Source organism: Trachypithecus francoisi, unplaced genomic scaffold (genome assembly GCF_009764315.1).
Source record: "Trachypithecus francoisi isolate TF-2019V2 unplaced genomic scaffold, Tfra_2.0 Contig01676, whole genome shotgun sequence".
NCBI lineage: Eukaryota > Metazoa > Chordata > Mammalia > Primates > Cercopithecidae > Trachypithecus > Trachypithecus francoisi.
Genome location: NW_022681448.1, coordinates 1,396,117 through 1,409,404, shown reverse-complemented (window position 1 = coordinate 1,409,404; position 13,288 = coordinate 1,396,117). Strand labels below are relative to the sequence as shown.

Genomic DNA, 13,288 nt, shown 5'->3' with positions numbered 1-13,288 from the left:
TAGATATGGCTAACTCTTGGTTTTAATTTAGTTATCGAATGTAAGTGATAGGTATACAGATACTGATTTTACTTTCCTATCATTTTCTCTGAATAACTTTTCATGAGACACTTATGATTTAAATGAATATTTCTGAAGAACGTCTTTAAATTTTTTTTTTTTTTTTTTTTTTTTTTTTTGAGGCGGAGTCTTGCTCTGTCGCCCAGGCTGGAGTGCAGTGGCCAGATCTCAGCTCACTGCAAGCTCCGCCTCCCGGGTTCCCGCCATTCTCCTGCCTCAGCCTCCGAAGTAACTGGGACTACAGGCGCCCGCCACTCGCCCGGCTAGTTTTTTGTATTTTTAGTAGAGACGGGGTTTCACTGTGTTCGCCAGGATGGTCTTGATCTCCTGACCTTGTGATCCGCCCGTCTCGGCCTCCCAAAGTGCTGGGATTACAGGCTTGAGCCACCGCGCCCGGCGAACGTCTTTAAATTAAAAGATGAAAGTAAACATGAATTGTAATGTGTTATGTGAATGTTAATAGGTGACATTTTTTATTTAAACATTTTTTATGCTCTATAATTAGTACATAAAAATGAAATAAGAATTAAGTGATATCAGTCTTCTGTTGAAGAAAGTTTTTACTGTTCTGTAGCTAAGATTTCTTTTTTGTTGTTGTTGAGACGGAGTCTCGCTCTGTCGCCCAGGCTGGAGTGCAGTGGCCGGATCTCAGCTCACTGCAAGCTCCGCCTCCCAGGTTTATGCCATTCTCCTGCCTCAGCCTCCCCAGTAGCTGCGACTACAGGCGCCGCCACCTCGCCCGGCTAGTTTTTTTGCATTTTTAGTAGAGACGGGGTTTCACCGGGTTAGCCAGGATGGTCTCCATCTCCTGACCTCATGATTCGCCCGTCTCGGCCTCCCAAAGTGCTGGGATTACAGGCTTGAGCCACCGTGCCCAGCCTGTAGCTAAGATTTCTAATACACTTGACCTTATTTCAGTTATTTCAGTTTCAGTAACATAATGTCAGATATGAATGTTGCCAGATCTGCTACAGATAGAGTTCGTTCAAGACCAGAGCACCAGATTCAGTTTGAGGAAGGCTATGACAATTATCCTGGCTAGAAGACTGCTGATATTACAAAAAGGTACCAGGCTTTGCAATCTGCTGGGTTTTGTTTGTGTAGTTTGTTTTTACCTTAACTGTAGACTTTTACCTTATTGCATGTGTGTATTACTGCTGTTGGATATCTGAGCATTATGAATGCATTTACATCTGTGCTCTTACTCTGTGTATACCACTTCTTAGAGAGGGAACCGTGTGCTGGATTTAGTCAGTCCTGCAGTTTTCCATACCTGAAATCAAAATGGGCCGTGCTTCACATCTACCCACGATGAATAGGGGTCCTTTGATTTAGAGTGAGAGGAGCCGACTCAATTCTGAACAAAGAAGTGTTTTGTGAGAAACATTATTTTTCATTTGAATATAAGTGTCTAATACTGTGTATTCATATCCCCTTTATATCTCAATACATGCTTATCTTTTGGTGTACCTTAGAGAAATAACCCATCAGTGAAAAGGAGGAAAGGCAAGAGGAAAAAAAGTTTATGTAATACCTTAAAGTGGTAGATTATTTGTGGCCATTTGAATTTACTGATTTGAAGTTCTTAAAGATGCTGAGCCATGCCTCACAAAGTTATTTTAGAATCTAAAGTTGTTCTGTATTTGCATAAAGTTTCTGTTCTTTCTCACCTTTAAACCCTGAAAGTGATGGCTGGGAAGGAGGAACCAGGTATTTGGCATGGTCTGACAAAAATTAACTTGTCTTTACAGCAGATATACTCTCAGCTGCAGTGTTTTCAATGCATTATGTATTCTGCGGATTCGTTTTAAGTGAAATCAGAAACTTGAGTTAACTTCTTCCAGGTGTTACATTACTGATTTATACAAGAAAGTTGGAAAAGGTGGTCAGCAGTTAACACCGGAAGTTCAAGAGGTTATGGTGACTTTGGAAGATTATTTGAATTACTAATTTAAAGTGATTTAGTATCTGTTACATATTATTGAATAAAGGAGAAGTCTACTTGGAGTTCTACTTAAGAATATTTAACTGAATCAGTTAATCCTTGAGAATATTTAATGGAATCATTCATCTTGGACATGATTCTGTGCAACTGCATTAGGATGGTATATTATAATTTGATTTTTAATATTAGATTTGATATTTAATATTGTTAAAATTAGAAGCTAAAGTAGGAAATGGGTTTCTGTGCCTTCAATGTGTTAAAAAGCCAGCTAGAGGGGAGTAAGGGGAAAAACGATGAGACGCCAAGTTGTTCACCCTGCTATGACTGGGGTAGGATCTGGGGTGAGAACTCCAGACAACCCGGGCCTGGAGTGATTCCTTCTGTTGCAGATTGACAGTTCACACTGGCCTGCCTCAGAATGTCGGCACTGCCACTGACTATTCTGTGACTGGGCACCTATTATAACTTCCATCAACGGGTTTCCCCAGCTATAAAATGCTGAAACTGAAACCTAGCTTAAATGGCTTTCTTGAGGAATAGATCTGGTACATAGTAGGTGCTCAGCAAATGTCCATTCCCTTTCTTTATAGTACATTACTCTTTTGAAATTCAATACTTTACCAAGGCATTCGCCCTCTGCTGTGACTTGCTTTAATCCACCATCCTATTTGCCAGACGTGCGGTTGAGGGAGAAGAAGGCAAGGCAGTGAAGAGAGTTCTGGAGCATAAAAGCCTTTGTTTATAAATAACTTGGGAACCAGCTAAAAGAACGATTATATGATTTGAGATCACGTTATTTAACATTGATATGGTATTTGCATTTTTTCCAGTTATTTCTATTTAGTAGAGAGAAGTAATTTTGTTTATTAAAAACAAGAATTCAAATTGTTTGTTTGTTTGTTTTAGATGGAGTCTTGCTCTGTCGCCCAGGTTGGAGTGTGGTGGCATGATCTTGGCTCACTGCAAATTCCACCTCCTGGGGTCAAGCGATTCTCCTGCCTCAGCCTCCCAAGTAGCTAGGATTACAGGCATGCCCCACCATGCCCAGTTAATTTTTTATGTGTTTTTAGTAGAGACAGGGTTTCACCATGCTGGCCAGGCTGGTCTTGAACTCGTGATCTCATGATCCACTCGCTTTGGCCTCCCAAAGTGCTGGAATTACAGGCGTGAGCCACCACACCCGGCCTCAAAATTATTTTTAAAACGAACTCCCCACTTTATTTTTTATTTTTATTTTTTGAGATGGTATCTCTCTCTTATTGCCCAGCCTGGAGTGAAGTGGCACAATCTCAGCTCACTGCAACGTCTGCCTCCTGGGTTCAAGGGATTCTCTTGCCTCAGCCTCCCGAGCAGCTGGAATTACAGGCATCCGCCGTCACACACGGCTAATTTTTTTGTATTTTTATTGGAGACGGCGTTTTGCCATGTTGGCCAGGCTGGTCTCAAACTCCTGACCTCAGGTGATCCACCCACCTCGGTCTCACAAAGTGCTGGGATTACAGGTGTGAGCCACCTTGCCTGGCTAACCCTCCAGTTTATAAACTGGAATTTAACCTACCAGTAATTTATTCAAGTAAATATATGAATTGATGCATAAAGCAGTTGATTATCAAATGTGCAAGAAAATGTCACCTATTACCTCTCTGATATTAACTTCAATAGCTAATTAAAAATAGTCATGTAAAGAAAGTTAATAATTATTTTTAAATTACAGAATGATTGCTTTATGAAAGAGAATGTTGTGATTTACCTATGCAATTTTTTATAATTATGATTTATAATTAAACATTGCAGTGTTTTCTGCCCTTAAAGACAAATGTTGACTTGAACAGCTTCTAATTTAGGATAGTTTTACAGTTTTTCACAATATGGAGTTTTTAAAACCTTAATATAAATGGGAAAAATAAAAATTATGGCAAATTAAGCTAATCTTTTCAATTAGCTTAATTGAAAAGTATTTTGGAAATTAAATTGCTTTAACCGATTTGTTGTAGTATGAAGCAAAACTTTAAGTGCACATTGCTGTTTTTAGTTTATCGGTTCTAAAAATGTGGCAATTTAGCTAAGCTTTTTGATGTGGGTCAGTGGAGTTATTTTTAATTTCTACATGGAATATTTCACTTAAGATATATTCTCATAATTTTTGTTCACAGTTTAAAATATTTTCATCAAAATGTTATTTTCTTTTTTTTTTTAGACTTAGTTAAAATATATTTACCGGAAAAGACTTAATATTTTTGACCTGACGGCAGTTACTAACACACCTGAAACCGGTTTGTTAAGAATAACGCTATTGGAGGTGTTGGGTTCTGGACACCGGCAGCTGGGTTCTCCCTGTTCCCTTGGGCAGGTGCAGGGTGGGGTTCAAAGCCTCCGGAGCGCGTTTTGGCCTGATTTGAGGAGCGGAGCGGCGAGGGACCTGCGGCTTGCGTCCCCACCCGCTTCCCCGGCTGGCGGCTGATCGGTAAGCCCGCCTCCTCCCCCGGCCGGCCCTGGGGCCGTGTCCCCGGGGCAACTCCAGCCGAGGCCTGGGCTTCTGCCTGCAGGTGTCTGCGGCGAGGCCCTTAGGGGACCGCCCGATGTGGCCTCATGGTGGGTCTCGGGCCAACCGGCCTGCTGGCCGCCTGCCTTCTCTCGTGCTGGTGGTGCTGCTGGGAGTGATCGTCGTCCTCGCCTGCAACTACTGGCACATCTCCTCCTGCCACGTCCTGCTTCGGGAGGAGGAGGCCGAGCTGCGGGGCCAGGTCCCGCGCACCCAAGTGGCCCGCGGGCGGCTGGAAAAGCGCAGTTCGGACCTCTTGCTGTTGGTGGACCCGCAGAAGAAACAGATCACCAGGAGGAGGCCGACTACGCCGCCTCAGCAGCTGGCTGCAGGTCAGAGAGGGCCTGGGGAAGAGACGCGAGGATGACAAGGTTAACTAGAGAACAACATACCGTATCAGATGGCAGACATACATCATTTAAAGGAGCACCTTGCTGAGCTTTGTCAGGAGTTTCTTCCACAAGAAGACCAGCTTCAGGACTATAGGAAGAACAATACTCACCTTGTGAAGAGGTTAGAATACGAAAGTTTTCAGTGTGCGACAGCAGATCAAGGAAATGAGAGCACAGCATGAAGAAAATATTAAAAAGTTAGCAGACCAGTTTTTACAGGAACAAAAGCAAGAGGCCCACAAGATTCAATCAAATGACGGAAAAGAATTGGGTATAAACAATCAAGTAGTACCTAAAAATATTCCAAAAGTAGCTGAGAATGTTGCAGGTAAGAATGAAGAACCTTCAAGCAATCATATTCTACATGGGAAATAAATCAAAAGAGGTGGTGATGCAGGGATGCCTGGAATAGAAGAGAATAACCTAGCAAAAGTTGATGATCTTCCCTCTGCTTTAAGGAAGCCTCCGATTTCAGTTTCTCAACATGAAAGTCATCAAGCCATCTCCCAGCTTCCAACTGGACAACCTCTCTCCCCAAATATGCCTCCAGATTCACACATAAACCACAATGGAAACCCTGGTATTTGAAAACAGAAGCCTTCCAGTCCTCTTCAGCATTTAATTCCAGGCTCAAACTTGGACAGTGAACCCAGAATTCAAACAGATATACTAACGCGAGCTAGCAAGGATAGAGTCAGTGATTTCCATAAATTGAAGCAAAGCCAATTCTTTGATGAGAATGAATCCCCTCTTGATCCGCAGCATGGCTCTAAACTGGCGGCTTATGATGGGGATGATGGTAACATAGGTGAGTATGAGGCAGACAAGCAGGCTGAGTTGGCTTGCAATGAGGAAGAAGATGGTGGAGCGGAAGACATCCAAGATGATGAAGAACGAGAGCTTCAAACAGATCCTGCAGACTATGGAAAGCAACATTTCAATGATGTCCTTTAAGTCCTAAAGGAACACTTCAGAAAACCTAAAGTGCTGTAAAATGAACTCATTCTACTTTGTCCTTTCTTTGTTGTAAAGATGAGTTGTATCAGTTGTAAAGATACATTGAGATAGAATTAAGGAAAAACTTTAATGAAGGAATGTACCCATGTACATATGTGAACTTTTTCATATTGTATTATCAAGGCATAGACGTTTTTGGTTATGATGCAGTTAAGCCAAAAACAGCTAATCTTTGCATCTAAAGCAAACTAACATATTTCACATTTTATTGAGCTGACTCATTTCCACAAATAGATAAACAAGAAAAAATGGTAGTACAGGTTATATGTTGCACAGAATAACCATAATAAGAACAGAACAGATATTCAGCAGAAAACTTTTTTTTTTTTTTTTTTGAGGCGGAGTCTCGCTCTGTCGCCTGGGCTGGAGTGCAGTGGCCGGATCTCAGCTCACTGCAAGCTTCGCCTCCCGGATTTACGCCATTCTCCTGCCTCAGCCTCCCGAGTAGCTGGGACTACAGGCGCCCGCCACCTCGCCCGGCTAGTTTTTGTATTTTTTTAGTAGAGACGAGGTTTCACTGTGTCAGCCAGGATGGTCTCGATCTCCTGACCTCATGATCCGCCCGTCTCGGCCTCCCAAAGTGCTGGGATTACAGGCTTGAGCCACCGCGCCCGGCCCAGAAAACTTTTTAACACTAATTCTTTTTTTTTTTTTGGAGATGGGGTTTTAGTCTTGTTGCCCAGGCTGGAGTGCAATGGCACAATCTCGGCTCACTGCAACCTCCGCCTCCTGGGTTCAGGCGATTCTCCTGCCCCAGCCTCCCAAGTAGCTGGCATTACAGGCACCTGCCACCACGCCCAGCTAATTTTTGTGTTTTTTTTGTGATGATTCTCGCTCTGTTCCCCAGGCTGGAGTACAGTGGCGCCATCTGGGCTCACTGCAAGCTCCGCCTCCCGGGTTCAATGAGTTCTCTATCTCAGCCTCCGGAGGGGCTGGAATTACAGGCACCTGGCACCACGCCCAACTAATTTTTTTTTTTTTTTTTAATGATTCTCGCTCTGTTCCCCAGTGTGGAGTACAGTGGCACCATCTGGGCTCACTGCAAGCTCCGCCTCCCGGGTTCAATCAGTTCTCTGCCTCAGCCTCCTGAGTGGCTGGGACTACAGGCACCTGCCACCACGCCCGGCTAGTTTTTTTTGTACTTTTAGTAGAGACGGGGTTTCAGCATCTTGGCCATGCTCCTCTTGAACACCTGACCCCGTGATCCACCCGCTGACCTCCCAAAGTGCTGGGATTACAAGCGTGAGCCCCCGCTCCCGGCCTAATGCTTGTATTTTTAATAGAGAGCTAATAGTATGTTTAATAGAGATAGGGTTTCGCCATGTTGGCCAGGCTGGTCTTGAACTCCTGACCACAGGTGATCCTCCTGCCTTGGCCTCCCAAAGTGCTGGAATGACAGGCCTGAGCCACCGCGCCGGCTGCTTAATTCTTGAAATTGTGGAATGCGGCGGCAGGGAGGTAGGCGGGCTGCAGGCGGGGTCCGGCTCTGGGGCCAGTCTGGGCCACTGGCGGTCGGGACCCAGTCGAGGGCCGGACTGGTCAGGGTTCGGGCGAGATCCGGCGTCCGAGTCCTGGTGGGCTGGCCTAGGGCAGGATCTGGCTCTGGCTGCGGGTCCTGGCCCGGGTCAGGGTTGGGCCTCCGATCCAGCCCGTCCCGGGCCAGGTTTCCACTGGAAGTCCCTGGGGCGGGCGGGGATGGAAGACCGGGAGGGCTCTACGTCGGGGAAGGGGCTCTGAAGACCACGTGGGGGCGCTCGAAGGGGCCTGGGGCCACCCTCCTCTCTGGGTCAAAGGTCATCGCAAGGGCAGGGGGAACTTCCTCTTCCTTGGGTCTCCCCACTGACTTCCTGATAACCTGGTAGAATTCTCCCGCGGGCGTCGGGGTGGGGGGACGCGTGGCAACTTGAGGCGGCTTCCCGAAGGTGCGCGCAGGTGGCGGGGCTGGGTGCGGCGGCTGGCAGCCTCTGCGACACGGGAGTGTAAGAGTGGACCTGCAGGCCGGGCGCGAGGACGGGGAGCGGCGCCCGCCTTGTGCCTGGGATCTGCATGCGGGGGCAGGAGGGCAGCCGCGTGTCAGGTGACCAGCGCCATGTCCAGCCAGGTGGTGGGCAGTGAGCCTCTGTACGTCATGGCAGAGCCGGCCAGGTCTGACAGTCCGAAGCGTTCCTCGGAGACGGAGACCGGAGCCTCCTGTGGCCCTGGCCCCTGGTCCAGCTCCCACCCGCTGCTTCCCAGGCCACAAGGAAGAGGAGGATGGGGAGGGGGCTGGGCATGGCGAGCAGGGCGGTGGGAAGCTGGTGCTCATCTCCCTGCCCAAGCGCCTCTGCCTCGTCTGTGGAGACATGGCCTCCGGCTACCACTACGGTGGGGCATCCTGTGAGAACTGCAAAGCCTTCTTCAAGAGGACCATCCAGGGGAGCATCCAGTACAGCTGTCCGGCGTCCAACGAGTGTGAGATCACCAAGCAGAGACGCAAGGCCTGCCAGGCCTGCCGCTTCGCCAAGTGCCTGCGGGAGTGCGCCTGGACCGCGTCCGGGGTGAGTGGCAGAAGTACAAGCGGCGGCCGGAGGTGGATTGCTGCCCTTTCCGGACCCCTTCCCTGCTGGGCCCCTGGCACTTGCTGGAGGCCCCCGGGAGACAGCCCCAGTGAGTGCGCCGGTGTCTCATCTGCTGGTGTTGAGCCTGAGAAGCTCTATGCCATGCCCGACCCTGCTGGCCCTGATGGGCACCTCCCAGCCGTGGCTACCCTCTGTGACCTCTTTGACTGAGAGATTGTGGTCACCATCAGCTGGGCCAAGAGCATCCCAGGCTTCTCATTGCTGTCGCTGTCTGACCAGATGTCAGGACTGCAAAGCGTGTGTATGGAGTTGCTGATGCCAGGTGTGGCCCAGCTCTCACTGCCACTGCAGGATGAGCTGGCCTTTGCTGAGGACTTAGTCCTGGATGAAGAGGGAGCACGGGCAGCTGGACTCGGGGAATGGGGATCTGCCCTGCTGCAACTGGTGCGGAGGCTGCAGGCCCTGTGGCTGGAGGGAGAGGAGTACGTTCTACTGAAGGCACTGGCCCTTGCCAGTTCAAACTCTGTGCACGTCGAAGATGCCGAGGCTGTGGAGCAGCTGCCAGAAGCTCTGCACGAGGCCCTGCTGGAGTACGAAGCTGGCCAGACTGGCACCGGAGAGGGTGCTGAGCCGCGGTGGGCAGGCAGGCTGCTGCTCATGCTACCGCTCCTCCACCAGACAGCGGGCAAAGTGCTGGCCCATTTCTGTGGAGTGAAGCTGGAGGTGAAGGTGCCCATGCACAAGCTGTTCTTGGAGATGCTCGAGGCCATGATGGACTGAGGCAAGAGGTGGGATTGGTGGGGGTTCTGGCAGGACCTACCTAGCATGGTGTCAGCCCCAAGGACGGGGCGGAGCTGGGGTCTGGGCAGTGCCACAACCTGCTGGCAGGGCCAGGGCAATGCCATCAGCCCCTGGGAGCAGGCCCCATGCCCTCCCCTCCCCGCTCCTAGGGGCTGTCAGAAGCTGGGAACATGTGTCCAGGCTCTGGGCACAGTGCTGCCCCTTGCAAACCATAATTTGCCCCCAGAGTGTGGGGGGCCTTGCAGAAGCCATAGGGGGCTGCAGGGGATGTGTAGGAGGCAGAAGCCTGTCTCAGGGAGGGAAGGGGATGGAGACCACAGTCTCCCAGTGGGTGATGCTTTTGCTGCTGCTTAATTCTACCCCCTCTTCAGAGCAGAGTGGGACTTGGAGAGCAAAGGCCCATGCTCCCTTCGCTCCTCCTCTCATCATTTGCATTGGGCATTAGTGCCCCCCCTTGAAGCAATAACTCCAAGCAGGCTCCACCCCTGGACCCCTGGGGTGGCCCAGGCTTCCCCATCAGCTCCCACCCAGCCTCCTCAGGGGGTAGGAGAGCACTGCCTCTATGCCCTGCAGAGCAATAACACTGTATTTATTTTTGGGTTTGACCAGGGAGGCGCAGGGACATGGGGCAAGCCAGGGCCCACAGCCCTTGGCTGCACAGAGACTGTATTTTAATGTGTATTTGCTGCAAGGAGAAACCGCTTTTGGTTTTGAACATTTAATGAGAAAAATGTAAATATACTATCGAGCTCAAAAAAAAAAAAAAAAAGAAATTGTGGAATGCATGATTGGCAACGTATTTTTTCAAGTAATACCAGTACTGTTTAACTATAGCCAGCACTGGCTAAAATTTTTATATTTTTCAGAGTTGAAGTTGGTGAAAACATTCATGATTTAAACACCAGATCCTGAAAGGGGTTAAATCTACTTTGAAATGAATCTGCAATCAGTATTTCAAAGCTTTTCTGGTAATTTTAGTGATCTTATTTGATTAGACTTTTTCAGAAGTAGTAAATAAGGAATTTTAATAGGTTTTTATTAATGCGCAGATAAATAGAAGTACAGTGAGGTCTATAGCCATTTTATAAAATAGCTTAAAAGTTTGTAAAAAAAAAAAATGAATCTTTGTAATTACTTAATATGTTAGGAACCCATCAAGCTTATATCTGCTGGACTTACAAATTATTTTAAATGCATTTATCTTTTTTGACACTACTCAGTGGAATGTGTAAGCTAGCTAATGCTGGTTTTCTGATTTGAAGCACTTTTAAATCTTATCCTCCTCCCTGAAAACAAAAGGTTTTGATCACAAGGGGAAATGTAAGATTGTTAACCCTGTTTCTCAGAAGGGCTCCTGTTAACTGCACATAAATATGGAACTTGTTTTTCCACTGTCGCACAGAATGCAACATTTCATGGGAGAAACCTGACCAAAACTAGCAATATCGACAACTCTAACAGATTCTAGTCAAAATTCAAACTTCGTAGTGGTAAAGAAACAGGTTGTTCACTCGTCGGAGTGCAAAAATTCTTAAGACTTGTGTTTGAAATTGCTCAATGACTAGGAGAAGATGGAGTAGTTTACCAAAATGATTTTTCCACCATATCAAAGTAAACAATTCATACGGTCAGGCCTACAATGAATAGGTATGGTGGTTCACAGAATTTTAAAAATAGAGTTAAAGAGAAGTGATGTACATTCTGGGGGCATTAGGGTAGGGAGATGAATCAAAAAATACCCCTAGTAATACTTTATATTTAATACTGCAAAAGCTTTACAAATGGAAACCACGCAATTACCTGCCTTAGTTCTTTTGTCATAAAAACCATCACTTGGTTGGTTGTATTGTAGCTATTACTTATATGGCAACACTTCTTCAATTAGCAGTCTAGACATTTTATAAACAAATCTTCGACCCATTGATAATATTTCTGACTGTATTAATATTTTAGTGCTATAAAATACTATGTGAATCTCTTAAAAATCTGCCATTTTACAGTCTGTATTAGACATCCTGTTTTTATAATGTTTTACTTCTGCCTTAAGATTTAGGTTTTTTAAATGTATTTTTGCCCTGAATTAAGTGTTAATTTGATGCAAACTCTGCTTTTGAAATCATCATTTACTGGGTTCTAGCAAATTAAAGATTAAACTTGAAAAATAAAAAGAATAACACTTTCTCAGGTGGAGAAACGTTCCATCTTTCTGAGATGTCCTTCCTTAGTGTTCTGATGGTATAATCGTTGAAAATTTTAATATTCTGTCATTGGCCTGGATCCTGCTTATGAATGTGGTGGTCGTTGTAAGGAAATCTTGGGACTGTAACATCCCCCCAAACTAGGAAGGCATTGAGAGACCAAAGAATAATTTGGGCAAGTTCAGCTTGACGGATAGCTGAGTTTACTGGGACTTACATACTGGACATGCCTGAGAAGCTCTAGAGTCACCTGCCTCCCATCTCGAAGCTGCCTTTAAGCTAGTGTTCTGTTTGCCTGCTCTGTGTGCACGATGACAGTGTTTTCTTTGATGTGTTCTCAGGCATGCCCCAGGATGTTTGGGTTCTCAGGGATCCCTGCTCCTCAGCGAGGCACCATGGCCTTGGCTCCCTGCCCAGCCTTCAGGATCCAGGCAACACACATGCACTCTGAAGTAACTGGTGGGGGACACAGCACACTACAGTTGTCGATATGGCTAGTAGTAACTGGTGGGGGACACAGCACACTGCAGTTGTCGATATGGCTAATTTTGGTCAGGTTCCCCCCATGGAATGTTGCATTCTGTGAGACAGTGGGGGTAAGTACCACCAATGACCGAACCCAGAGGTTCAGATGAGCTACTAATTTGCGTTAGAGCATTAATAATCAACTACCATTGCTCTTACATAAAGATATACTGGTTCCTGCCCTTAGACAGCTTACTGCCTGGAAGAGGAGATAGCATTTATAAAAAAAACTTACTGAAGTGACTCAGTGATTGTTCAGGAGATGGGAAGAACATGCAAGGAATATATTTAACAGACTTGTAGTGTTTTCTTTGGGTAAGAAATTCGCCATTTTAAGTCTAAAAGAGAAATAAGAGTGTCTTCTTGCTTGACATTAAATTTGGTTTACTAGTAAAATCAATGAAGAAACTCAATACGAATGGTTTCCAGCATATAAGTGATGAGCATTTCTTTTTTTTTTTTTTTTTTTTTGAGACGGAGTCTAGCTCTGTCGCCCGGGCTGGAGTGCAGTGGCCGGATCTCAGCTCACGGCAAGCTCCGCCTCCCGGGTTTACGCCATTCTCCTGCCTCAGCCTCCTGAGTAGCTGGGACTACAGGCGCCCGCCACCTCGCCCGGCTAGTTTTTTGTGTTTTTAGTAGAGACGGGGTTTCACCGTGTTAGCCAGGATGGTCTCGATCTCCTGACCTCGTGATCCGCCCGTCTCGGCCTCCCAAAGTGCTGGGATGACAGGCTTGAGCCACCGCGCCCGGCCGGTGATGAGCATTTCTAAAGAATAGAAGTTAGTTTTTAGGATCTTGATAGAAATAATGTTGTCTATGGACCTGGGAGGCTGAGACAACAGATGGCTTGCGACTAGGAGTTCAAGACCAGCCTGGACAACATAGTGAGCCCCTTTCTCTAAAAAATAGAAAAAAATTATCCAGGCATGGTAGTACATGCCTGTAATCCTAGCGACTTGGGAGGTTGAGGTGGCAGGATCACTAGAGCCCAGAATTTGAGGCTGCAGTGAGCCACCATTGTGCCATAACACTCCATCCTAAGCAACAGAGTGGGATTCCATGTCGAAGCTGCAGGCGGGGAAAAGAGTGTTGTATATAAAAGGTAAGTTCCTAGGCTGGCCTCCAAGGGCTCATTTAATCTTTCTATCAGTTACTTATAGAAACTTTTGATTTTCCCCCTATTTAATATACTATTGGAGCTAAATCTCATTCGTGTAGCATCTACTCATGTGGCTTACAGATCGTAGGAA

At 46.6% G+C, this 13,288-nt stretch overlaps 1 protein-coding gene and 2 pseudogenes across 2 annotated transcripts in view; all 3 read left to right on the top strand.

The window, feature by feature from the left end:
• Positions 1–4,297: 4,297 nt before the first annotated feature.
• On the top strand, positions 4,298–5,893 carry LOC117075108 (annotated as a pseudogene).
• Positions 5,894–7,678: 1,785 nt separating this feature from the next.
• Positions 7,679–11,477, top strand: LOC117075115 (annotated as a pseudogene). The gene is made up of 2 exons (XR_004433855.1): positions 7,679–9,302; positions 10,182–11,477. The product of XR_004433855.1 is annotated as a steroid hormone receptor ERR1-like (transcript).
• TPTE2 (transmembrane phosphoinositide 3-phosphatase and tensin homolog 2) overlaps positions 10,182–13,288 on the top strand; it is a 126,150-nt gene continuing 123,043 nt past the window's right edge. Inside the window, 1 exon segment of the mRNA XM_033197146.1 lies at positions 10,182–10,283. The gene's annotated coding sequence lies outside the window, so the exon portion shown is untranslated.